Raw genomic sequence first — 27,288 nt, forward strand, 5'->3', positions numbered from 1 at the left:
GTGATGGTGCGGAGATGGCGGGAGCAGTGGAATAGAGATACTAAGGGAAGGCATTTATTTCAAGTACAGAGTTAAGTCGGGGAGGGGAAGATGGCAGGAAGGGACAGAAGAGAGTAGGCTATTTTTACCAAATTAAAGGTTGGACACAGCCGGTTGAATAACTCTTAAATGTGATAGGAAAGCATCCAACAGGAAAGTGTGATTATTTGCCAGAGACTGTGGGAAACAGAGACTGTGGAGCATGTATTGCTACAGTGTGGGCAGTATCAGAGAGAAAGAGAGAGGCTGAGATATGGTATGAGGGAGAAGGGGATACTGGAAATTAAAGTATATTGAGAAGTATGGCATTAGATATAGTCTCAAATATTTTGTTATCTTTTTTCAAGAGCAACAGGACTGGCAGGTAGGATTTAGTTTCTCCCTGTCTCTGGCCCACACTCCAGTACAGTACAGTAGGTGGCAGTAATTCACAATAATGTTGGATGCCAACCACCGATAATCCCCACAGAAGAAGATGCACAACGTTTGGTAGGGAAAGAAAGTCCAGTTGTGGGAAGTAGGAGAGGTTGAAACTAGGCCGATATAATTTTCTCATCGCAATAAATATTTCTGTTCCCAAAACTAGAATCTGTTACGAACACAGTGCACTAAGTTTTATACACTTAGTGCTTTGCCGAAGACCAAAACGTCATAAAATGTCGTCATAATATATGCACTAGCTGTTTCGAATGGGAAGCATGCGGACGTCTTACCCCATCCTCCCCTCCTCCTTTTCACTGTCAATGTTTTGGTCCTGAATTCTCTTTGCTTGTGTGTGTGATAGGCCTACTACCCGCAGCAGTGAACGCAGTAGCCTAGATATTTTTCTACCACAAAATCTACTCATATCTATCCTTTGATTTCAAGGCAGTTGGCAAAGAGCTGGATACTCTCTTTCGTAATTAGGGATTCAAATGATTGCCGCAATCAGACTAGTTCCGACTGCTGCCCTGATTCTCAGGCAATCCCCGTCTTGGTCTAGCCCGCCCCTCCGGTTGAATGGGATCCCTCCGCATCATTTCGACCATCGATTCTCTGCTGTGAACGTCGTCTGAAATCGGTTATAATTTTTGGGTTTACTTCGATGACGGAGTCTGTGACATTTTGTCGTTACATTCGATGAACTATTGTCCATCTGGTAAATAAACAAACAACGGCAATACACTGGTACTCGTCAGGGTAAGTGACTTGTTATTTTTGTATATGATGAAACCAATGATTGAACATAAACAATGTATCCTGGCCGTCAAGTTGCATTGAAATCAAATATCTTCTGAACTCAACATTGCCGCAATGCTTCTAATAAAGCTGATGTGAAATAGCTCGCTGGATCAGGGTGTTCGGGAGGGTCTTTCTAATCCAATAATTAATGTCTTAATGAAAGTAGGCTAATTGTTGCCTAACATTTTACATAGTTATTAAGTACCTAGTTTTATGATTGGGACAAAGCTATGGAACTCCATTGACCATCACATTATTGGCTCTTCAAGTAACTATATTCATGCCAAGATATGTCAATCAGCAATACACTAGTCTGTGTGTGTGTGTGTGTGTGTGTGTGTGAGAGAGAGAGAGAGAGAAAGAGAGAGATATGTAATAAAGTGTAGCTATATAGGCCATAGAGCTCTCACCAGCTCTCTGCCGGTGGCTATAGCCTACTTCTAAACTATGGGCTGTGTCATATGCTCAGGATTAGTGTTCTCCTACTCAAGATGAGTCAACAAGCCAAATATTGACTCTTGATGAAGCGTAACATGTCTCATTTCAGTTTTTGAACATATACGTTTTTTCCTTATTGAGAATGGCTATGACTAAGGACATCAAACAACTGGTTTCAGTGTTGACTATTGGGAGTGGTATACACTTGATGAAGTAATAGGATTGCCTTGCCCCATGGCAATTGTATTTATTCAACACAGAGTTGCCATAATTCTAAAACATACACATTACACAGTATACATTCACTTTGTTTCCACCCCCACTGAGTGTTGTCTTGTACCTTTTTGATCTATCTGAAGTCTAGATAATGTATGAACAAACAAAGGCAAAATCTCCACTGGAATTGTCTCTCCGGGAATTCACTCAGTTAATTTTAGAATCACAAAGAATTTAATATTTCCCAAGGAATTATATTTTTGTTTAGAATGTGCCATTAAATTGGCCAGTACATTGTAAACTGTGGATGATTAGATGAATTGAAGGACACATCCTTAAATGAATATGAACTATGTATCTGTTTCTGTAATGATGAGAATATGTCTCTGTTTCTGTAATGATGAGAATATGTCTCTGTTTCTGCATTATTGAGGAATTCTGTTGTTCGGCAAGAGCATTCTGAAGCTATTAGTCTCTGTATAGGCTAGCCTATATCCCTTCCCAAAATCTGCTCCTCTGTCTCCAAAAATCTGACACGCAAACCAAACGTATGCTCCAAGGAGATTTAGTTCTAATGCCCAAAATCATACATGATAACAAGAAAAGCACTGCAGTGTTTTAGTCACACAATTTCATTAAATGTGGTTATTTTGTACTAAAACAATGGGAGAATTCCATATGATTTTGCTGCTTTCTTGGCAGCCATGCTCTCTCTCTATGCAGGTCTTTTCAGATTGCCTGTCAGTCATAAGTGTTTCATCAACATGCCTAACTGAATCTTCCCTGGTTGATGTAGGCGCCATTGATAAAGGAAATGCCCCTTGGAATCCTTCGAAAGAATGTCCCTCAGTGAAACCTCTGGAACTTTGTTGGCTCCAATAAGATCACTGCAAAGTGGCAGAATGTCCTGTTAGTTGGTGGATTGACCCCTTTGTTCCCCCTATATACTGAAGCATTCTTTTTGACAGAGTAGTACACTACACTGGGCCTGGCGGGAGTCAATGACTAGCTTGTTTCCAAAGCCAGGCGTCCAAGCCTTGAGAATGATCTGCCTATGCAACAATTGTGACTGGCTCTGTTAAAATGTCCTCGTGCACTTAATGGAAAGGGCATTTCGAGGGGCCTTGTAGAGCCACTTGAGGAGTGACTATTACTATGAATAAAGTTTTGACCCTATATTGTTACCTTTATTTGAGAGTGAACCTTATTTAGCTGTAGGAGGCAAACAAGGCAAATAAAATGAAAACAGAACAGGCTAGTTTGCCTGCAAACGTCATTTCAACCTAGTTGTCCCGGTTTCCTTCAGGTCAGACGAGGATTAATTAGCGTAAAGTTCTAACAACTTAATTGGCTATAATATTATGAGTAGAGGGGCTGGTTCTTGGGCCTGAGGAATAGGATTGTAGTGATGCACAAATGGCGGGATGGTGAAAAGAAAAACCCAGACACAAGCGTAGACATGTGCTGTGTTGGTCCAAGTAGAACAGCACAACGTTCCCTGATGGCTTATTGAGGAGTTCTTAACAAACAAAACACTTATCTGATGCCAACAATGCCTAGAACATTCTCACTTCAATTTGGCCTTTGGATTTATAATTCAGTTACAGCACTCACTGCAGTTGTATTGGTACTATGGGCGGCTGGCGCGAGGACTGCGACAGCCTCCCACTGAACTCATTGAATTTTTCATGTGACAGACGTACACACCAAACTTATGTTGCTCTGTCTGGCCCAGTTTTAGTACTAATTAGTGCCCAGTGATTTTCAAGGGCAGCCATTTTAATGGTGGGGGGGAGGGGGAAATGCCACCTGTTCTCTTTCTCTGTTGAAATGGGCTTTGTTTGGGGTAGTTAATCATAAATGGTGGGGACAACTTATTTTTCAAGAGAGCCCTGGCCACGTGAGTCCTAATCCATCTTCAGGGCGTGGACGTGTGCATGTAAAAGGGAACCAGACTTATGACCTGAAGTGTACAGTATTACCAAGTTTCACTTCCAGGTCACAGTCAGCTGAGCAGTGAACAGCCTGCAGGATGTCACATGAGTTACGTCAGAAGATTTACTTAAGGGTAACTCCATATGTAAAAGTCAAACCAATGTTAAATCGATATTGTTTAAGTGTTCAGCTTAGAAACCACTGTATATGATAATAAGCAGTCACTCACCCAGCCCTCTCTGCATGCAGCTATCTGATAGCAGTCACTCACCCAGCACTCTTTGCAAGATACAGTTGAAGTCGGAAGTTTACATACACTTATGTTGGAGTCATTAAAACTAGTTTTTCAACCACTCCACAAATAGATTTTTTGGCTAGTCGGTTAGGACATCTACTTTGTGCATGACACAAGTCATTTTTCCAACAATTGTTTACAGACAGATTGTTTCACTTATAATTCACTGTATCACAATTCCAGTGGGTCAGAAGTTTACATACACTAAGTTGACTGTGCCTTTAAACAGCTTGGAAAATTCCAGAAAATTATGTCATGGCTTGAGGAGCTTTTGATAGGCTAATTGACATAATTTGAGTCAATTGGAGGTGTACCTGTGGATGTATTTCAAGACCTACCTTCAAACTCAGTGCCTCTTTGCTTGACATCATGGGAAAATCAAAAGAAATCAGCCAAGACCTGAGAAAACAATTGTAGGCCTCCACAAGTCTGGTTCATCCTTCGGAGGAATTGCCAAACGCCTGAAGGTACCACGTTCATCTGTACAAACAATAGTACGCAAGCATAAACACCATGGGACCACGCAGCTGTCATATCGCTCAGGAAGGAGACGCGTTCTGTCTCCTAGAGATGAACGTACTTTGGTGCGAAAAGTGCAAATCAATCCCAGAACACCAGCAAAGGACCTTGTGAAGATGCTGGAGGAAACGGGTACAAAAGTATCTATATCCATAGTAAAACGAGTCCTATATCGACATAATCTGAAAGGCCGCTCATCAAGGAAGAAGCCACTGCTCCAAAAAAGCCATAAAAAAGCCAGACTGCGGGTTGCAACTGCACGTGGGGACAACGATTGTACTTTTTGGAGAAATGTCCTCTGGTCTGATGAAACAAAAATAGAACTGTTTTGCCATAATGACCATTGTTATGTTTGGGAGAAAAAGCGGGATGCTTGCAAGCCGAAGAACACCCTCCCAACCGTGAAGCATGGGGGTGGCAGCATCATGTTGTGGGTGTGCTTTGCTGCAGGAGGGACTGGTGCACTTCACAAAATAGATGGCATCATGAGGCAGGGAAATGATGTGGATATATTGAAGCAACATCTCAAGACATCAGTCAGGAAGTTAAAGCTTGGTCGCAAATGGGTCTTCCAAATGGACAATGACCCCACGCATACTTCCAATGTTGTGGCACAATGGCTTAAGGACAACAAAGTCAAGGTATTGGAGTGGCCATCACAAAGCCCTGACCTCAAACCTATAGAACATTTGTGGGCAGAACTGAAAAAGCTTGTGTGAGCAAGGAGGCCTACAAACCTGACTCAGTTACACCAGCTCTGTCAGGAGGAATGGGCCAAAATTCACCCAACTTATTTTGGGAAGCTTGTGGAAGGCTACACAAAACGTTTGACCCAAGTTAAACAATTTAAAGGCAATGCTACCAAATACTAATAGAGTGTATGTAAGCTTCTGACCCACTTGGAATGTGATGAAATAAATAAATGCTGAAATAAATAATTATCTCTACTATTATTCTGACATTTCACATTCTTAAAATAAAGTAGTGATCCTAACTGACCTAAAACAGGGAATGTTTACTAGGATTAATTGTCAGGAATTGTGAAAAACTGAGTTTAAATGTATTTGGCTAAGGTGTATGTAAACTTCTGACTTCAACTCTATCTGACGCCCTGTGGCTGGAGACATCTGATTGTGGTTCATTGAGTGGAACAGAACAGAGGAGGGACTGTCCTCTCATTCCTCCCAGGGTTCCAGGCTACTGAAGCTAGTCACTTCCTGTTCTGGCCTAGCGTGCTCTGTGAACAGTGTGACCGGGCCCATACATCTAATCTCAATCCCTCCACTGTTGCTTGGGAGTAGAGACGGGAGGGTTATCAGTCGAAAGGTCTTGTTTGGATTTTCTTCTCACTCCCACTAGTTCTCTTCACAAGAAAAGGCTCCTTTTCATTCAGAGAGATGTCTCTCTGTGTCTATGCAGTCACAGCTGGGCCACTAAGTCAAGTTATATGACTGCATGACTGCTTGCTGATTGCTTCCTCGGGGCCTAGGCTGACTTGAAAAAGAGACTCCTATCTCAATGGGACTCGCCTGGTTAAATAAAGGATTCATGAACATTGATATTCATACTCAATCCTCTTTGAGATGCTGGACCAGCCTTGATCTTTGTTCCTCTCAGGGTCCCCTGCCTGAAAATCACTATATTGAAATGGGTTTTATGTAAATGTTGTATTGACAAAATGACCCCCTCAAGTTGGACTTGCTGTCCTTTTCCCTGCAGATGTAATCTAATTGAAGGCACAACACTTTTTGTGTTTACTGATCTGAAGTACCATGTCATTATGAGTACAAGAGGATGTAGGTAGATGACACCATCTCATATCCTCTCATTTTCAAGGGAATGGAAACACACAATTCTCCTTTCTGGATTGAGAGTGTGGCTTTAGTGTCTCTTGGAACAAAAGACAGACGAGGACTGCATGAATGTGATTCCCGTGAGGACTATGAGTTGAGAACAACCACTACAAGGCAGGTCAGGGAGAAAAAGGTAAATGGGAATTTTGTGTGTAGGAGGTCTAGGAATTTAATCACTAATGCTTGAAGAGTAGCCTCTATTTTTTATTTTACTTTTATTTAACTAGGCAAGTCAGTTAAGAACAAATTCTTATTTACAATAACGGCCTAGGAACAGTGGGTTAACTGCCCACTGTTCATGGGCAGAACAACAGATTTTTACCTTGTCAGCTCGAGGATTCGATCTAGCAACCTTTCGGTTACTGGCCCAACGCTCTAACCATTAGGCTACCTGCCGCCCCTATCCATCTTAAACTAAAAACCTTTTCCATTCCTCATAGTCCTCACATGGCTGTCAGGCAGGAGCAGTTTTCCTGAGCGGTGGACGTAGTCCTCCCTAATGCTTATCTGTGTGAGTGTGAGAGCCGCTCCCTGGGTTCCTCTTCTTCCTCATCAGTCTTATCGAGGGTGCAACTTAAGGTGGCTGAAGACATTCTGCATGCCGTCCTGGGTCCTCTCCAAATACTACCGCTACACCATCGAGAACGTCACGGCCTAGTACGGGAATTGCTCCATCCACAACCGCAAGGCCCTCCACCCGCCAGCGGGTGGTGAAGACGGCCCAGTTCATCACTGGGACCATGCTCCCACCCATCCAGGACATCTACTTGAAATGGTGCCTGAGGAAGGTATGCAGCATCATCAAGGACCCCCACACACCCCAGCCACGAGCTCTTCTCTCCCTTACCGTCGGTCAGACCACGCTCAAAAGTCGCTTAGGTCACTCGTTTTGCCCATTCTAACATTCAAGCGAACAGTAACTGGATGCCTGTCTGCCTGCTTTATATAGCAAGCCACAGCCACGTGACTCACTGTGTGTAGGAGCAAACCATTTTTGTGTTGGTGTACCTAATAAACTGGCTACTGGATGTACATTCATGCAGCTGCTACCAGACTCTTATTATACTGCTCAATATATACACTTGCCCCCCCTCCCCAATACATGTGTAAATATTGGACTATTAATTGTCTTCTCTTGTATTATACTTAGGCTAAAATGTATTATTATATTTTACTGCCATTTATACTGAACAAAAATCTAAATGCAATATATACAAAAGCTGTCCATAACTTGCAAACTGCTTTTTATACTGTTCAACATACCTTGTGTCAATTGAAGCTTATCCTCAATACTGACAAAACTAAACTAATGGTGTTTTCTAAAGCAAGAAATAGACCTGAACTTTTCACCTATTATTACCTGTCAGGGCAATGAGATTGAGGTTGTAACCTCATATAAATATCTTGGAATTTTAATTGATGACGGCCTCACTTTTAAAATGCATATTCAACAACTTACAAAAAAATTGAAGCTGAAATTGGGATTTTATTTTAGGAATAAAGCCTGTTTTACTTTTGAAGCCAGAAGGAGGCTAGTATCAGCTATATTTATGCCTTTACTAGACTATGGGGATATTTTATATATGAATGCTTCCGCTCAGTGTTTGAGATCAATTGACACCCTTTACCATGGCACTTTGAGATTTATTTTAAACTGCAAAACCCTTACGCACCACTGCACTTTGTATACCAGGGTTGGCTGGCCTTCTCTAGTCACTCGTAGGCTCAGTCACTGGTATACTTTTATTTACAAAGCCATTTTGGGTTTACTACCTTTTTTATTTGGGCATTTTTATTGTTCAGAAATGTGGTGGGTACTCTCTTCGTTCGCTGGACTTTATCCTGCTAACTGTTCCAAATGTCCGAACTGAATTTGGTAAAAGGGCTTTTATGTACTCTGCGCCATCGTCTTGGAACGCCTTACAAAATACTTTTAAACTGGAGGAACTTGTCTCAATTGGTATTTTTAAATCACTGATGAATGATCTTGAGACTGATTCCCTGACCTGTCAATGTTTTTGATTTTGTTATACTCTAGTGAATTCTATGGGTTTTACTAGATTACTTGTAGTTTTTAATGTTTGTCTGTAATTTTTGTAATGACTTGGTGCTGCCTATCTTGGCCAGGACGCTCTTGAAAAAGAGATTTTAAATCTCAATGAGCCCTTCCTGGTTAAATAAAATATGAAACAATTTCAAAGATTTTACTGAGTTACAGTTCATATAAGGAAATAAATAAATTAGGCCCTAATCTATGGATTTCACATGACTGGAGCCAGGCCCAGCAAATCAGAACAAGTTTTTCCCCACAAAAGGGCTTTATTACAGACAGAAATACTCCTCAGCATCCCCCCCCCCCCCAGACGGTCCCGAGGTGAAGAGGCAGGATGTGGCGGTCCTGGACGTACTGTAATATTCTCTAAAATGACGTTGGAGGTGGCGTATGGTAGAGACATTAACAATAAATTATCTAGCAATAGCTCTGGTGGACATTCCTGCAAGTCAGGAAAGGGGGACACCCAATTCAGTTGTACACCTGAATGCATTCAACTGAAATGTGTCTTCTCATTTAACCCAAGTTAGCATGCCAATTGCACGCTCCCTCAACTTGAGACATCTTTGACATTGTGTTCTGTGACAACTGCACATTTTAAAGTGGCCTTATATTGTCCCCAGCACAAGGTGCACCTGTGTAATGATCATGCTGTTTAACCAGATTCTTGATATGCCACACCTGTCAGGTGGATGGATTATATTGCAAAGGAGAAATGCTCACTATCAGGGATGTAAACAAATTTGTGCACAACATTTGAGAGAAATAAGCATTTTTGTGCGTATGAAACATTTCTGGGATCTTTTATTTCAGTTCATGAAACATGAGACCAACTTTACATGTTACGTTTACTTTATCTTCATATTCTTATCTGTTATTTCTTATTGCATTTTCGAGAAGGAACCTGCAGGTAATCATTTTGTTGGATTATGCGTATCCTGTACATTCGACTAATAAAACTTGAAATTTGAATTGTGTGAGCTGAGCAGCAGCAGCCACGCCCTGTGGACTGGAAGCTATACAGCTACAGCTGCATGTTCTGTCCTGTGAGGAGGGACTACATGCCTGGGGTGTATTCATTAGTGCACACTGTAGCAAAATATTTTGCAATGAAAAACAACCAAGCGTTTCTTATTGAGTAAGACCAGGTAGTTCCTCCCTGTTTGTCTGTTTCCTTCCATTTAGTGCCTACTGAACACAATCCTGCTGTCCTCTAAGCAAATTAAGTTTACCCTGGTCTTCACCTATGAATGGAAGAAATCGGTTCATTGATGGGGCCCTCGCCCTAAAATCTGTTATGAAAATGCTAGCCTCTGCCGAGTACCCAACAACCGGATGTTCCGGTTTTCAGGGGAAATGAAAAGAGAGCCTGTGACACGACTTCCGCTTTTGGATGTTAACAAAGCCAACACTCTTAACTCCTCCTCCACATTTACTGGATTGGTGCAGAAGAGAACCTCCCCTGACAGTTTTTTTTATTCTTTTTTATTCTTGTAAAGACCAGTATGTAGGGGATTTAGTTTCAGGCCTTTCTTTTACGCTTGCTATGTTAGGTTATGGAAATAGGCGTGGAGGAGACCTGTTATATTTTAATGATCATGCGTGACGATCACATTTGTTTCATGTAGGGAGGGCCTCAGCTGTTGTTTTATTGTCATCTTGTTTATCTACCACTGACTCTGCTGGAGAAGCATTCCAATCTGTTACAAAGTGCTGAATCTATTGACAAACATTAGAAAAGTGTGGTTCAGCATCTACACCATCAAATGTAGCCATATTGGCTTCCCCCTCCCCCAAATATGTTCATTGTACAGGTCCCATTGGTGCAGTTACTGGCAAGAGAATAGGTCAGGGCTCTCCAACCATGTTCCTGGAGAGACTACCTTACCGTCCTGTAGGTTTTCACTCCAAACCTAATCTAGGTCACCTGATTTTAATAATTAGACATGTATAGCTTTATCTTGGTGCAAATCTATAATGAATGTTTGTACTTTTGTAGAAAGGTAATTTATGTTTTTCTGACCTCTTCTATTCTGCTTAAGGATAGTTCTTGTCTCACTGAGGAAGTGCTCTTGGCAGCCTCAAAAAGGGAAAATATTAAGGAAATGTTTAATATTTCCAGACAAGTGACGAACCAAACACTGTGTCACCTGATTCAGTCGATTCCAAATCCAAACATCCACTAGTCTGAGGAAGTCTGTTGACGAGAACAACAATCAATCTTCTTTTGGTTTAGTACTGCTTATTGGTTTCAGGAATGGAAACACTAACGTCTTTCCTACTCTAGGTTGTTGTGAAACGTCCCTGGCTGACGGTGCGGGATGTTAGGATGTTCTGTGATTGAATCTGTGGCCTGTGGCATCATGAACGTCTATCCACGTCCTGGGTGTAGGGTGCCTCTACCTGCTCTCAGAACATTCCTCGTATGGTGTGTGAGATGGAGTGGTGTCAGGACTTGTCTCATTCTTCACTCTGCATTCCACAGACATGACTGGGGCTCACACTGAAATCACAAACCTGAGTGTACAGACACCTGAGAGTACACATACAGACATGCACATACAGTGTTCCCCTAGGAGTTTTTCCAAAAGCAGTAGCAAAGTTAGTGTGTGTGTGTGGGGCGTGAACAATGGGGCCATCTTCTTGGCCACAGAGACAAAATGGTGCGGTTTTAATGCACATGTTCTGCAATTCTACACATTTTGCCATGGGGCTTAGAGAAGAAAAAAAAAGTGCAGATCATTTCCTGCATATCTACACATCAGTGACTCAAACATTATAACAAAATCAATGTGGGACCCATGCCATTCCATTTTTTTGATTTTTGATTATCCGTGACTGCCTAGTTTTTATGTTGGTGATTGTTAGTTCTCAAAGATGGTCTTATTTAAAAATATATGCTCCATTACTTTTCTATATACTGTATATGATTTTAGACGTTTAAGCTTGCACTGAAAACGTTATTTATTTGTTTATCTTATGGAGTGGTGGCAACGATTTAGCAGGGCGGCCCGCTACTGCTAAAGGAATATAGGGGAAACACTGACACGTGTGCGCGCACACACACCAAACCTCTTCAATACACACACACACCTGCTTGTCTCATTCCTCATACCTGTAATGGAGACTAATATTTGGACTTGTGTTTACACACACATGATTATGTTTAGAGTTGCTGTGAACTGCCATTTTACATCTATATGGTTTCCTGCTGGGGCCTTAGATTTCAGAGGTACATGGAGTTTTCTTAAATGGTAACAGTACTAGGCACTTCTGCCTAAATCAGAAGTTAAACAGTCAAAGCCCTGAGTTGGTGAAGCATGCAGCCCTCCAGTCTCGGTGGATGCTAGCTGCTTAGAAGTTCCCTCTTTTTAAAATAAGATTAAGAAGAAGGGTCATTGAAGGGCTAGGTTATACTTCAAAGCATCTCGGTGCTTTGTGTAGGTTTTTACACAGAGATTTTGACTGGTTCTCTTCTTTATTATCCTAGTTTCTGCCTCTGACATTTGTTGCATAGTGATATCATTTTAATCTGATCTGACAGTGTTCAGAATGTGAACAAACAAAACTATAGTGATAAACATGTTTTACTTTCAATACAATTTTAACCCAGTGAGTTCCACTGGTGTGATTTAGGACTTCTAACACCTTTTTAAACATGGTTTGTTTCAGCTCCAGACTTCTGGGTTGTACCATTTGGATTAGACTATTTCTTCTGCATCTGTTGGTACCATTGGTCTGTGTGATTAATGGGGGCTGCCCTAGAGCAGTGTTTTTGAGACAAGGGCAAGATCCCGACGGGGCCGAGTCTTTTTTTACAGAAACGTATGTAGAGTCAGAAAGTGTTTTGGTTTGAGCTACAAACTATTACTCTATGAAAAGTTGAGACTCTCACAAACACGCACATGTAACATGTTTTGCTCTATGACGCTCACAAGCTACATGAGTCATTTGAAGGGAAGGGGATGCTCTACATACGTGTAGATGATAGGAAATCCCAGGACATAGTGTCTATAATACTGTAATAAGCTCACATAATTGCTGTCACAAACTCCAAACTCCACACAGTTGGATAATTGGATATTCATTTCCCACTGAGAAAACAATTTGTTTCTTACAGCATTCATATGAATTCACTTTTATCAGATTTTTGCTCTGGCTGACCTAATTGTTTTAATTGACATTTGCCAATAAAACTCAAATTGTTTTGTGTTCTATTTGTAGCCCTGGTTGTTCTGAAAAGAAAACGGTAAAACACTTCATTGTGAGGCTGGATCAATAAAAGTCAGACAAATGAAAATATTTTTTGGGGTGGGGATTTCAGGGACTGATTTAAGAGGATCTGTGTGTTTTCCCAATACTTAGGATTGACTAGTTCAATAACATTTTGGAAGCCGGGAAAGAGAGGATTTTTGTTTTGTCATGTGCCATCATAGGTTGTGGAAGGAATTGGATTATTTTATTTCCATTTGGAAATCTCCTGAAAGGATTGGAGAGGGAGAGAGCGAAGGATAGGGAGAGAGAGAGAGAGAAAGAATGGGAGAAAGCTAAACCCTTAGAGGATTATATTTTTCTTCTGTCGCTCTTGCTCTCTATCTACTTGTCCCTCAAACACATGACCATATTTAGATCAAGGGAAAGAGCTGGGAAGGAGATGTGATCGTTTGGGGGTAATGGCAGAAGAACATAGGGTACCCAAACATTACACAGACTTCCATTAAGGCTTCCAAGATACAAGTGTGAAGCTATGGCAAAGCAGATTTTAACAATAAATCAACCATTGTATTGTTAGTCTAAATATACCATAGTGGAACAATATGGCGCTTCTTATGGTCTCTATAGAACATAATACACACGCAAAGGTCACTGCAGTGCAGTCACATTGCTGAGGCCCAGATGCTTAAAGAGACAGTTCAGTTATAAATTTCGATGAACCATCCCTTTAACATCTCTCGGGGGTGTGGGACGTAACCGTCCCACCTGGCCAACATCCAGTGAAATTGCAGCGCGCCAAATTCAAAAACAGAAATACTCATTATAAAAATTCATGAAACATACAAGTGTTATACATCTTTTTAAAGATTAACTTCTTGTTAATCCAACCTCGGTGTCAGATTTAAAAAAGACTTTACGGCGAAAGCAAACCATGCGATTATCTGAGAACAGCGCCCAGCAGACAAATAATTACAAACAGTTAGCAGCCAAGAAGAGGAGTAACAAAAGTCAGAAATAGTGATAAAATGTATCACTTACCTTTGATCTTCATATGGTTGCACTCCGAAGACTCCATGTTACACAATAAATGTTTGTTTTGTACGATAATGTCCCTCTTTATGTCCAAAACCCTCCGTTTTGTTGGTGCGTTTTAGTTAAGTAATCTATTGGAACAAAGCGTGGTCACAACAGACAGACGAAAAATCCAAAAAGTACCATAAAAGTTCGTAGAAACATGTCAAACGATGTTTAAAATCAATCTTCAGGTTATTTTTGTCATAAATAATCGATCATATTTCAACCGGACAATAGCTTCTTCAATAGAAAAGGAGAAACAAAGGCGCGCTCCCGGTCATGCGCTGGACTCATGTCTGGAAATTTCCACTGTCCTCTCATTGAAAGTGCTGTATCTCCCTCATTTTTCAGAGTAAAAGCCTGAAACAATGCCTAAAGACTGGCCACATGTAGGCGAAGCCATACGGCTCGTGAACTAGGTCATAAGTCTTTGTATGGTGAATAGGCTTTCAATGGAAAAACATCCTTTGAAAAAAATAGGGCAGGTATTCACCTGCCATATCAGTTCTGTTATACTCACAGACATTATTTTAACAGTTTTGGAAACTTTAGAGTGTTTTCTATCCAAATCTACCAATTATATGCATATCCTAGCTTCTGGACCTGAGTAGCAGGCAGTTTACTTTCATCCAAAATTCCGAATGCTGCCCCCTACCCTAGTGAGGTTAAGATCCTTTTAGGCAGGAGAAAGTGACTTAGGCTTCGGTTGCTTGCTTCAGTCTCTATATTTATCTGAAAATCTATGGCCAAGATGGCAGCAATGAATCCTAAGGCCAGGACACCGAACACACTTTTGTATTAACACGGTTTCACAAGATAACTGTAACCTAACAACTGCTCTTTATAACTGTCATTTCTTATATGTAGGAATGGCACAACTGCTCTTATAACGGCTACTTCGAAGCTGTCCTTTAACACAACAAGATGATGAACTGCTGTCACACCTCCCCAGTGTCTTCCTTACTGTTAAACAGTAGCCTCTGCTAACTGTAATCTATTTTTAAGAGAGCTGCTGCTCTGAAGCTGTCCACATAAGTTGTTTTTGTTTGCTACCTTTTTATTAGTTCAGCAGTGATTATCACTTTTGGCACCCTCGGATTTATCTCTTTCATAGTCTAAACAGTTTACGCATCATCAGAAAAGGAAAGAGTTATATTTACCAAATCCACATCCCGAACTTGTTGAAGCTGAGGAAAGGATCTTAATTCTCCATGTCTGTCTCTTAAGAGCCTCTTATAAGCCGCTAGGAATGGTACAGCACAGTCTGGGTTGGGATAGGTTTAGGCCTATGGCTCAGTCAGTCAAAGTTGCGTGGGAAACGGTGCTGTTTAACATGTGATTTGACATGCCCACAGAGGTCTAATCTGTGGATGATTCACACACACAGCTGATGTGGGACTTGTTTGTGATTCAGATCAGATGGGCCAGGCTGGGCTGGGAGGCTCACTGCAGGGATGGAGTGAGCCTGGTGTTCTGCACTCTGCTAGCTCTGCTCTGCTATCGTCTTGCCACACTCTCTCATGTTGTCACAGAATAGTTTGAATTGTCCTCTACTGACTTTGCTATGTCTCTGAATCATGGTTGCAGGGAGTGTGATAGAAGTTGCTTTTCTCTGCTCTCGCTAGACTCTCTCATTTTGTCACATGATACTTTGTGATTAAGTATTTGATGTGTCCTATATAGAGGTCGACCGATTATGATTTTTCAATGCCGATACCGATTATTGGAGGACCCAAAAAAGCAATGGCAAGTTTTTTGCTGTTGTAATTGTCATTATTACAACAAAACAAAAACAAAAATATATATATATATATACACAGCGAGGCAAAAAAGTATTTAGTCAGCCACCAATTGTGCAAGTTCTCCCACTTAAAAAGATGAGAGGCCTGTAGTTTTCATCATAGGTACACTTCAACTATGACAGACAAAATGAGAAAAAAAATCCAGAAAATCACATTGTAGGATTTTTAATGAATTTATTTGTAAATTATGGTGGAAAATAAGTATTTGGTCACCTACAAACAAGCAATATTTCTGGCTCTCACAGACCTGTAACTTCTTCTTTAAGAGGCTCCTCTGTCCTCCACTCGTTACCTGTATTAATGGCACCTGTTTGAACTTGTTATCAGTATAAAAGACACCTGTCCACAACCTCAAACAGTCACACTCCAAACTCCACTATGGCCAAGACCAAGGAGCTGTCAAAGGACACCAGAAACAAAATTGTAGACCTGCACCAGGCTGGGAAGACTGAATCTGCAATAGGTAAGCAGCTTGGTTTGAAGAAATCAACTGTGGGAGCAATTATTAGGAAATGGAAGACATACAAGACCACTGATAATCTCCCTCGATCTGGGGCTCCACGCAAGATCTCACCCCGTGGGGTCAAAATGGTCACATGAACGGTGAGCAAAAATCCCAGAACCACACGGGGGGACCTAGTGAATGACCTGCAGAGAGCTGGGACCAAAGTAACAAAGCCTACCATACGTAACACACTACGCCGCCAGGGACTCAAATCCTGCAGTGCCAGACGTGTCCCCCTGCTTAAGCCAGGACATGTCCAGGCCCGTCTGAAGTTTGCTAGAGAGCATTTGGATGATCCAGAAGAAGATTGGGAGAATGTCATATGGTCAGATGAAACCAAAATATAACTTTTTGGTAAAAACTCAACTCGTCGTGTTTGGAGGACAAAGAATGCTGAGTTGCATCCAAAGAACACCATACCAACTGTGAAGCATGGAGGTGGAAACATCATGCTTTGGGGCTGTTTTTCTGCAAAGGGACCAGGACGACTGATCCGTGTAATGGAAAGAATGAATGGGGCCATGTATCGTGAGATTTTGAGTGAAAACCTCCTTCCATCAGCAAGGGCATTGAAGATGAAACGTGGCTGGGTCTTTCAGCATGACAATGATCCCAAACACACCGCCCAAGCAACGAAGGAGTGGCTTCGTAAGAAGCATTTCAAGGTCCTGGAGTGGCCTAGCCAGTCTCCAGATCTCAACCCCATAGAAAATCTTTGGAGGGAGTTGAAAGTCCGTGTTGCCCAGCAAAATACCAGCAACAGTGTGTGAAAACCTTGTGAAGACTTACAGAAAACGTTTAACCTCTGTCATTGCCAACAAAGGGTATATAACAAAGTATTGAGATGAACTTTTGTTATTGACCAAATACTTATTTTCCACCATAATTTGCAAATAAATTCATAAAAAATCCTACAATGTGATTTTCTAGATTTTTTTTCTTTCTCATTTTGTCTGTCATAGTTGAAGTGTACCTATGATGAAAATTACAGGCCTCCTTCATCTTTTTAAGTGGGAGAACTTGCACAATTGGTGGCTGACTAAATACTTTTTTGCCCCACTGTATATAAATCGGCCGATCAATCGGTATCGGCTTTTTTTGGACCTCCAATAATCGGTATCGGTATCGGCAGTGAAAAATTATAATCGGTCAACCTAATATATACACACACACACACACACATTTGTAATAATGACAATTACAACAATACTGAATGAACACTTTTATTTTAACTTAATATAACAATCAATTTTGTCTCAAATAAATAATGAAACATGTTCAATTTGGTTTAAATAATGCAAAAACACAGTGTTGGAGAAGAAAGTAAAAGTGCAATATGTGCCATGTAAGAAAGCTAACGTTTAAGTTCCTTGCTCAGAACATGAAAACATATGAAAGCTGGTGGTTCCTTTTAACATGAGTCTTCAATATTCCCAGTTAAAGCAGTTTTAGGTTGTAGTTATTATTGGAAATATACAATTTGTATTTCATATACCTTTGACTATTGGATGTTCTTATAAGCACTTTAGTATTGCCAGCCTAATCTCGGGAGTTGATAGGCTTGAAGTCATAAACAGCGCTGTGCTTCAAGCATTGCGAAGAGCTGCTGGCAAACACAGGAAAGTGCTGTTTGAATGAATGCTTACGAGCCTGCTGCTGCCTACCACCGCTCAGTCAGACTGCTCTATCAAATATCAAACAGACTTAATTTTAATATAATAAAACACAGAAATACGAGCCTTATGTCATTAATATGGTCAAATCCGGAAACTATCATTTCGTAAACAAAACGTTTATTCTTTCAGTGAAATACAGAACCATTCCGTATTTTATCGAACGGGTGGCATCCCTAAGTCTAAATATTGCTGTTACATTGCACAACCTTCAATGTTATGTCATAATTATGTAAAATTCTGGCAAATTAATTACGGTCTTTGTTAGGAAGAAATGGTCTTCACACAGTTTGCAACGAGCCAGGCGGCCCAAACTGCTGTATATACCCTGACTCTGTTTGCACAGAACGCAAGAGACGTGAAACAATTTCCCTAGTTAATATTGCCTGCTAACATGAATTTCTTTTAACTGAATATGCAGGTTTAAAAATATATACTTGTGTATTGATTTTAAGAAAGGCATTGATGTTAATGGTTAGGTACATTGGTGCAACGACAGTGCTTTTTCCGCGAATGCACTTGTTAAATCATCACCCATTTTGCGAAGTAGCCTGTGATTCGATGATAAATGAACAGGCACCGCATTGATTATTTGCAACGCAGGACAAGCTAGGTAAACTAGTAATATCATCAACCATGAGTAGTTAACTATTGATTATGTTAAGATTGATTGTTTTTTATAAGATCAGTTTAATGCTAGCTAGCAACTTACCTTAGCTCCTTGCTGCACTTGCGTAACAGGTGGTCAGCCTGCCACGCAGTCTCCTCGTGGAGTGCAATGTAATCGGCCATAATCGGCATCCAAAAATGCCGATTACCGATTATGGAAACTTGAAATCGGCCCTAATTAATCAGCCATGCTGATTTAATCGGTCGACCTCTAGTCCTATAATGAGTAACTTGACTGAGTAATGTCTGTGCCCTTGAGCAAGGCACTTAACCCTAAATGCTCCTGTAAATCGCTCTGCATAAAAGTGTCTGCTAAATGACTAAAATAAAAAAGTAAATGATTAAAGAAAGCAAAAGGAGGAAAGTAGGGAAAGATGAAAATGGTGAGAAATATCCTAACCTTTTTGTTGCTTGATGTGAAGTTAACTTTGAGACTACAACATTCACTTCTGTTTTGGTTCATTCAGCACTACCTCCCTCCACGACGCTCCTCCCTCCCTCCATGACGTTACAGGAACTGTCCTCTAAACAAATCCCCTCCTAATACAAAATGGACTAGATATTTTCGAGTTGAGCCTCAATTCCAAAATGATTTCATATGTGTTGCAGTGAGATTCGGCACCGGGCATAACAGGCCTTTAGAAAAACCATGGACCTGGGAACCCTGCCAGACCAGTGGCTCGTTTGTTGATTTTCAAGTCGTAAATATGTAACCTGCCTGTGGAGGGAGAGGGTTTTAAGACCAACCAGCCTCAGCCTTTTTTGAGGGCAGTTTGACTTTTTTATGGTAACACTGAATGGATGTTTTGTTCTGAAAACAGTTAGTGATATGAACTTAGATTGGGTAAAGCAGAAGTATCAGTGCTGCTGACACACACACACACACACACACACACACACACACACACACACACACACACACACACACACACACACACACACACACACACACACTTGAACAGTGGAAGGGATCAGGACTCACAGGCTCTGATCCTATTAAGAGCCACAGTACAGTAGTCTCCTAAGAGTGAAAATGAAAAAAGGATAAAGGCTGTGTTTTTCTCTTTATCTTAGAAGCTTGCTACCATTTTCTGCACGTTTCTCTGACGAATAAGTGTGAGCGTACAAGTGCATCAGAGCTGTTGCTTGTGGAATGCGGGAATCACCTCCATGGCAACGGCTGGTGTGTTCTGTGTGGAGAGGTAAATATTGGCTCCACTAACTCCCCATCCTGACCTGGTGTCTCTCAGTGATTGGAGAGCAGAGGCGGGTCTCTTTCTGGGCTGACAGCCCTGCTGTCCTCAGGTCAACACTCCCTAGCAGCCAGTGTCCTCCTCTCCCTGTGGGTGGATGTTTACCTTTGGCCCTTCCAAACATGGGACAGCTATTTGGCTTTGAGTGTTCCTGGTTTGACTTGATACACACACACTATCATATGAAAAGAGTTTGAACACAACAAGCTTGAGAGTGTTAAATGGTGTGTGTGGATGGACTCCATTGAAACTACATAGAAATAATTAGCCTATTAATGGCTTACTGAATAGGACGCGTGCATAGTGGAGGTAGGCTAGGTCTTGTTACCGAGGTGTAGGTTGGCTGAATCGAATAGAGGAGGGATGTGTAAACACTGCGTACACTTAACCATTTCAAATAAAATAAAAATTGTCACGTGCTTCGTAGAGTAACAGTGCAATGCTTACTTATGGGCCCTTCCCAACAATGCAAAGAGGGGAAAAAATGAGAAATAGTAGAAAAAGCTTCTTGTTTGTGGGGAAAATAACGAAAAACCCACATTCTGTAACTGAACTTTGTTAAGGGCTATGAACCAGAGCAGCTCTCTGTCTGAGCAGGATAAGCACGACTTAAGTTACTTAATGAATTCTCTGACTGAGTCCAAGCTCTGTGGAGTCTGTAGGGGAGATTTACTGTAGGGTGCCTGCGTGTATTTAGCACACTGCAGCAGATGGATTTGTCTAGGCAGGATGAGATATGTGCTCGTCTGCAGTAGCTGCCTGGAGTGAGTATTCAGACCCCTTGACTTTTTTCCACATTTTGTTAGGTTATTCTAAAATTGATAAAATTTGTATTTTCCCTCATCAATCTACACACAATGCCTCATAATGACAAATCAAAAACAGCTTTTGAGAAATATTTGATACTTAATAGAAAATAGAAATCACATTTACATAAGTATTCAGACCCTTTACTCAGTGCTTTGTTGAAGCACCTTTGGCAGCGATTACAGCCTCGTCTTCTTCGGTATGACGCTACAAGCTTGGCGCACCTGTATTTGGAGAGTTTCTCACATTCTTCCCTGCAGATCCTCTCAAGCTCTGTCAGGTTGGATGGGGAGTGTTGCTGCACAGCTATTTTCAGGTCTCTCCAGAGATGTTCGATCGGGGTCAAGTCCGGGCTCTGACTGGGCCACTCAAGGACATTCAGAGACTTGTCCCGAAGCCACTCCTGCGTTGTCTTGGCTGTGTGCTTAGTGATGTTTGCCCCAGTCTGAGGTCCTGAGTGCTCTGGAGCAGGTTTTCATCAAGGATTTCTCTGTACTTTTCATCTTTGCATCGATCCTGACTAGTCTCCCAGTCCCTGCCACTGAAAAACCATGCTTCACCGTAGGGATGGTGCCAGGTTTCCTCCAGACGTGATGCATCAGACCACAGTTTCATCAGACCACAGAATCTTGTTTCTCATAGACTGAGAGCCTTTAGGTGCCTTTTGGCAAACTCCAAGTGGGCTGTCATGTGCCTTTTTACTGAGGAGTGGCTTCCGTCTGGCCACTCTATCATAAAGGCCTGGTTGGTGGAGTGCTGCAGAGATGGAATGTTATCCCAGCTCCACAGAGGAACTCTAGAGCTCTGTCAGAGCAACCATTGGGTTCTTGGTCACCTCCCTGACCAAGGCCCTTCTCCCCTGATTTCTCAGTTTGGTTGGACGGCCAGCTCTGGAAAGAGTCTTGGTGGTTCCAAACTTCTTCCATTTATGAATGATGGAGACCACTGTGTTCTTGAGGACCTTCAATGCTGCAGAAATGTTTTGGTACCCTTCCCCAGATCTGTGCCTCGACACAATCCTGTCTCGGACAATGTTTAATACATTTGCAAAAAATACATTTGCAAAAATACTTTGTCATTATGGGGTATTGTGTGTAGATTGAGTTAAATTTTTTTTTATTTAATCCATTTTGGAATAAGACTGAAAAGTAACAAAATGTAGAAAAAGTCAAGGGGTCTGAATCCGGTCCTTTAAAATGTATTGTAACCAATGTTGTTCAGTTACATCTAGTCCTGACTCCCCAGATGGAATGTCATCACGGCATATCCAAATGCAATTACGGAATTGATGTTGATAATCTGGGGAGAACAAGCAGCTGGATTAGGGCTGCAATCGGTGGGCAGTGACGCAGGGAGGGCCAAGGCCAAAGCCTCCCACTTTTCCTGCTTTCCCTGGAGTAATTACATAGAGAGCATTAAGATGAATGAATACTTCAAAGGCCTGATTTGAGGGCTGGGTCTGAAAACATCAAATCCTTGTTTCCTCTGTCCTTGTTTTCAATTCCTCACAAAGTGCTTTGGATGAGGTCAAAGGTCACTCCCTCGGACCTCATCCAATTAACTTTGACCATGCAATGGAGGAAACAAGGACTGGAGAAAGCAAGGATTTTATGGTTAGTAAACTTTTCTGACACAGCCCCACTGGGGTGTTCTACGATGCTAGCTAGATTTACTTAGGATTCTATAAAGCTAGCCAGCTTCAGTTAGCTTCACATTCCTGCTCCAGCTTCATCCATTTTATGAAGGTGGATATTGATCCTCCAGCTGCCGTTACATCCAGTCAGGCTTGTAACTGCACTTGCATGTCACACGTGGATAAGCCCAGCGAGTCAAATGCTGAACTCTTCATTGATCCAATGCTGAGGAAATTACCTTGATAACAGCATATTCGGCTGTTAAATGCAACATCAAAGCACGTGAATGCATCCAACTGATATTTACAACTTCACAAGTGGTAAATTCCCACCTTCCACCTGGTTACGAATGCAGCATTATCCCCGAGTTACCCTGCCCCGGAGCAGGTTAGTTCTGAAGGATTCGTTGCCACTTTCGTGTTAAATGTTATCCCGAGTTGAGTTGAACTCAGAGGAGTTAGAGTTCACCAAAGTTAGTTCGCTATCTCGTGTCATAGTACACCCCTCAGGTTTAATGCGGCCTAGTCTTTGTTCACTTGATGCCCTCCCCCTATGTTTACGTCATTTAGCAGATGCTCTTATCCAGAGCGACTTACAGGTGAAATTAGGGTTAAGTGCCTTGCTCAAGGGCACATCGGCACATTTTTCACCTGGTCTGCTCAGGGATTCAAACCAGAAACCTTTTGGTTACTGGCCCAACACTCTTAACTGCTAGTCTACCTGCTCCTCCTCAACTCTTCTTCTCTAGAAGTTGATGTGTACCTTCCGCCTAAATAAGAACATTGAGCAATGACATGAAACCTAACCCTCAGGGATATTTTACCTAGGATCCGATTGGTCGATTCTTGATCTACAGTACCTCCGTTTTTGATATGTCTTTCTCTGAATTTTATTCTTTAGCATCCCTGTTGAGTATATCTGTGGCTCAGACTTGTCTCCAGCTGGTAACGATGGTAGTAGCCTGGGATACAGGTCACATGTTATGTAACGGGACAGAGTCATTCTGTATGTTGATTTGTTGTCTAGAACCTGTGTGGTTAGATGTACTATAAGTTGCACGCCAAGAGAAGGAAAAAGCACATCTAGAGTACATGTTTGTTTTTCCTGGCCTGACCCTAAAAGCCTCAGTACAGACTGCAGAGCTGTCCAGGGCTCCGATGCATACAGCATATTAAAACAATGTTTCATGTCTGACTCATGCAAATGCTATATAAATGTGATGGCTATCTCGCCAACCTGTTGTTCTGTCACAGGTGTGATGGGAGAAGTCACTACGGAAGGAAGGCTAGTGGATAGGATGGGGCTTTAATGTCAAACCTCACCACTGATGTCAGACTGACTGTCACAGCAAGGCCACAATGACAGCTTTTTTTGTGGGGGGGGGGGGCTCTCTTTGAAGTTCTGTCTATTTTCCCACAGGTGATTCTCCTTTCACTGGAATGAGAGTGCAATACTATGTACATATTGGCTTAAACATTCTCACTTACTGTCAACAGCCTATCATCATTATAGTTGGCTATAGGGTTTCAATCTTAGCCTCAACAAATAGAATCAAGCCTGTATGCTGTTTTATTACTTTCATAAAAAAGAATATGCCATATGCTATTTTCTCCAAAGCGACTTACAAATGTGCATACAAATTCATTTGGGTGGCCCCAGCGAGAATCAAACCCACAACCCTGGCGTTACACAGGACCACTATTCATGAGTAAATGAAGACTGCTTGATGATCAAAAAGGGGATTCAGGTTTATTTTACAGAAACATTAACTGAATTCATCAGGGAAATGTTATTGAATTAATAGGAAATGTTCAGACAAAGAAGCGATTTAATGCACCGTCTTAAATAGATGAATGACACAATAGCCTTTGAATTGTCTGTTTCACTTTCTTATTCAGAGATTAACATTGTTATCCTTTCAGAAGAAATATAAAAATGAGAGTGGGAAAAAAACTGAATATACAGAAGACAACCCGGCAGCTAAATTAAAAGATGAATCCCCCGTTCAGCCAAAGCCCATGAGACTTGAAGGATTTTGTATCCGTTGCTGGTTTCTTGTGCATAATTAATCAAATCCATCATCCCCCATGCCTTGTTGCCAGAGGGATTTTGCTGGGTTTATTTCTGCCTTGTAGTGGGTGGAGCAGGTGCTGAGTGCTTAGTTACCTCAGGCTTATTAGACCCAATGAGGCACAGACTAGACCTCACTGGTTTATCACACAGAAAGGCAGAATCTGGGTGGTATAGTTCTCGATCTCTCTCTCTCTCGCCCTTTGTTGTCTCTCTCGCTGCCTCACTCTCTCTCTCGCCGTGTCTCTCTCTCACGCGCACGCTCTCTCTCTCTGTGTGTTTCTGTCTCTCGCTTTGTCTCTCTCGCCATCTCTCGCTCTGTGTATGTCTCGCTATCTCTCTCTCTCCCTTTTTTTCCCCCTTTCCCGCCCAAACATGGTGGTCGCTTCATGACTTTAATGATCCATATCCATATTTCCCGGTGGCTGTCATCCGTGGAGAGGCGGTGTGTGAAGAGACCATTTTGGTCGACCTCAGTCCGTAGCAAGCACAGTGTCTTGCGCATGAGCACAGTGCAGCCTGATTCAAACCATACAGTAGGGCCGAACCAGCACAGTGCAGCCTGATTCAAACCATACAGTAGGGCCGAGCCAGCACAGTGCAGCCTGATTCAAACCATACAGTAGGGCCGAACCAGCACAGTGCAGCTTGATTCAAACCATACAGTAGGGCCGAGCCAGCACAGTGCAGCTTGATTCAAACCATACAGTAGGGCCGAGCCAGCACAGTGCAGCCTGATTCAAACCATACAGTAGGGCCGAGCCAGCACAGTGCAGCCTGATTCAAACCATACAGTAGGGCCGAGCCAGCACAGTGCAGCCTGATTCAAACCATACAGTAGGGCCGAGCCAGCACAGTGTGGTTCGGGTAGGATGTATATGATGTGAATCAGGCATATTGTGTTTGATTGCAGGGTTTGCTGTGAGTGTGAGCTGACAATAGACTTGTTTGTTTGACCAGTAGTGTAATCAAGGATGGGTGGAATGCCCCAGAGCCAAGACTTAGAGACTTTACTCAGCTGTCTGAGACATGGGTAGATTTGGTCAGATCTGACAAACAAGCTTTGTTGGAGTTTTGTTTTGGAGTATTGTGATAGAACACCACTGGCTAGATATTAATTGGATGAAATTCTGTTTTATTTTACGGAAAATGGGGAGAAAAATGTAATCACATGGTATTTTAAGCAGCTATTCTTGTTGGTATAGTCTAAAGCTGATTTAGTATTGAGAAATAACATGGTTTCAGAATATTCACAAGCTGTAATGTATATTTAAGCAATAAGGCACGAGGAGGTGTGGTAATGGCCAATATACCATGGCTAAGGGCTGTTCTTATGCACAACGCAACGCGAGTGCCTGGATACAGCCCTTAGCCGTGGTATATTGGTCATATACCACAAACCTCTGAGGTGTCTAAACGCTATTATAAACTGGTTACCAACGTAATTAGAACAGTAAAAATGTATGTTTTGTCATACCTGTGGTATATCAGACCATATACCACAGGTATGACAAAACATACATTTTTACTGTCAGACAATCAGCATTCAGGACTCGAACCACCCAGTTTATAATGCTGAATAAATACCTGCGATATATCGTTCAAATAACAACTCCATCATAAAAGTGCCAGTTGTGTGAAATATGGAGGGTTTATTTGATATGGTGAGATGGGAGAGGAAATGTGTTATTAACAGTGCAACCATTCTATTGGATGAGACACACAAAGACCAGCTTGCTGTGCCACCCGTCCTCTTTGTGTCTGCCTGAGTGTGCTCTCTAACCTGACCAGACTGTTAGCTACTTTACAGTAGAACTATCCCGTTGTACAGACATACCCTTGGGGGACATATCGACCGCCTCTCTATCCTCATTGACCCCCTCTCTCTACCCACCAGCCCCCCTTCCCTCTCAACAACTAGTCCCCTCCCACACCCTGACGCCGGCTGGGCTAGAAATGTAATGAGCCCCGCTGGTTCAGCTTTTCTACCTAATGAAAAGTGTCTGTGTGGGTGTGTGTGAGAAAGATGGAGGATGACAAGCTAGATGGGCTGCTGCTGTAGTGTAATTCTGATCCATATGAATCTCCTCAGCTGTTTGATAAGCAGCAAGAGGCTGGGGGCCTCCGTCTCCAATCTCCGGGGGCCTCCGTCTCCAATCTCCTGGCTGCCTGCCAGGTGTGTGTTTGTCCTCCAACAGACGTGAACCATGGATGGGTCTCACAAATTGAGAGATGGGTGTTATTCTTTGTGTGCCATACTTTTTTCCAATATGTGTCTTCAGCTACGCCACTTCCAAGATGGCGTAGCAGTCGGACGTGTGTTTGTATTGTCCTGTCGCGTGTAAATAGTAAATAGTAAATAGTCTTCGTATTTTTCGTATACATTTCGTATATATTTTAATTTCACTTTCCATCTAGGAACTGAATATACATTCCTACATTCCGCCTCACCCAATGTGGTACGGACCTGCTATTTTTTTTATACTTTAGAACCGTAACCCCAATCAGAAGCTAGCCAGATAACTAGCTACTAGCTAGTAGTCAGTTAGCCACTGCTGCGGTCTTCACCCTCAACTCGGACACAGCCAGCTTCAATACCGGGCCAATACCTGCCAGTCTGCAAGCGCGATATCAACCCAGAGCATATAGGACTGCTTTTTCTCTACCACATCACCGGATTCCTGACGCAAGCTCTGGACAATTACACCGTATCATCACAGCTAGCTAGCTGCAACCGAGTGGCTACTACTGGCTAACACCTCTGTCCCGAAGCAAGCACCAGTTAGCCTTGAGCTAGCCTCGAGCTAGGCCCATCTGCCGGCTAGCTGAAGAGGTCTACCAGCGAATTCTTGGGCTACAATACCAGCTACAAGCTAATTTAGCCATTTTTTTTGCCGCTGCTAGTAGCTTTTACCTTCTGCACAGACACCAGCCCTGTTATTAGCCTGGATATTACTCACCAATTTACCAGCATCGGACTGTCTCTCGACAACAACGCCGGATTCCTGCCGTAATCC

General features: G+C 42.1%; 1 protein-coding gene across 3 annotated transcripts in view; it reads left to right on the forward strand.

The window, feature by feature from the left end:
* Positions 1 to 721: 721 nt before the first annotated feature.
* The window catches only part of LOC139557638 (proto-oncogene tyrosine-protein kinase Src), a 42,171-nt gene continuing 15,604 nt past the window's right edge, over positions 722 to 27,288 (forward strand). The window contains exon 1 of one of the 3 annotated variants that reach the window (XM_071372697.1): positions 722 to 1,218. The gene's annotated coding sequence lies outside the window, so the exon portion shown is untranslated. The remainder of the gene's footprint in view (positions 1,219 to 27,288) is intronic. The other 2 variants (XM_071372698.1, XM_071372699.1) reach the window with 2 other exon arrangements.

This window comes from Salvelinus alpinus, chromosome 28, assembly GCF_045679555.1.
Source record: "Salvelinus alpinus chromosome 28, SLU_Salpinus.1, whole genome shotgun sequence".
NCBI classification, from domain to species: Eukaryota; Metazoa; Chordata; class Actinopteri; order Salmoniformes; family Salmonidae; genus Salvelinus; species Salvelinus alpinus.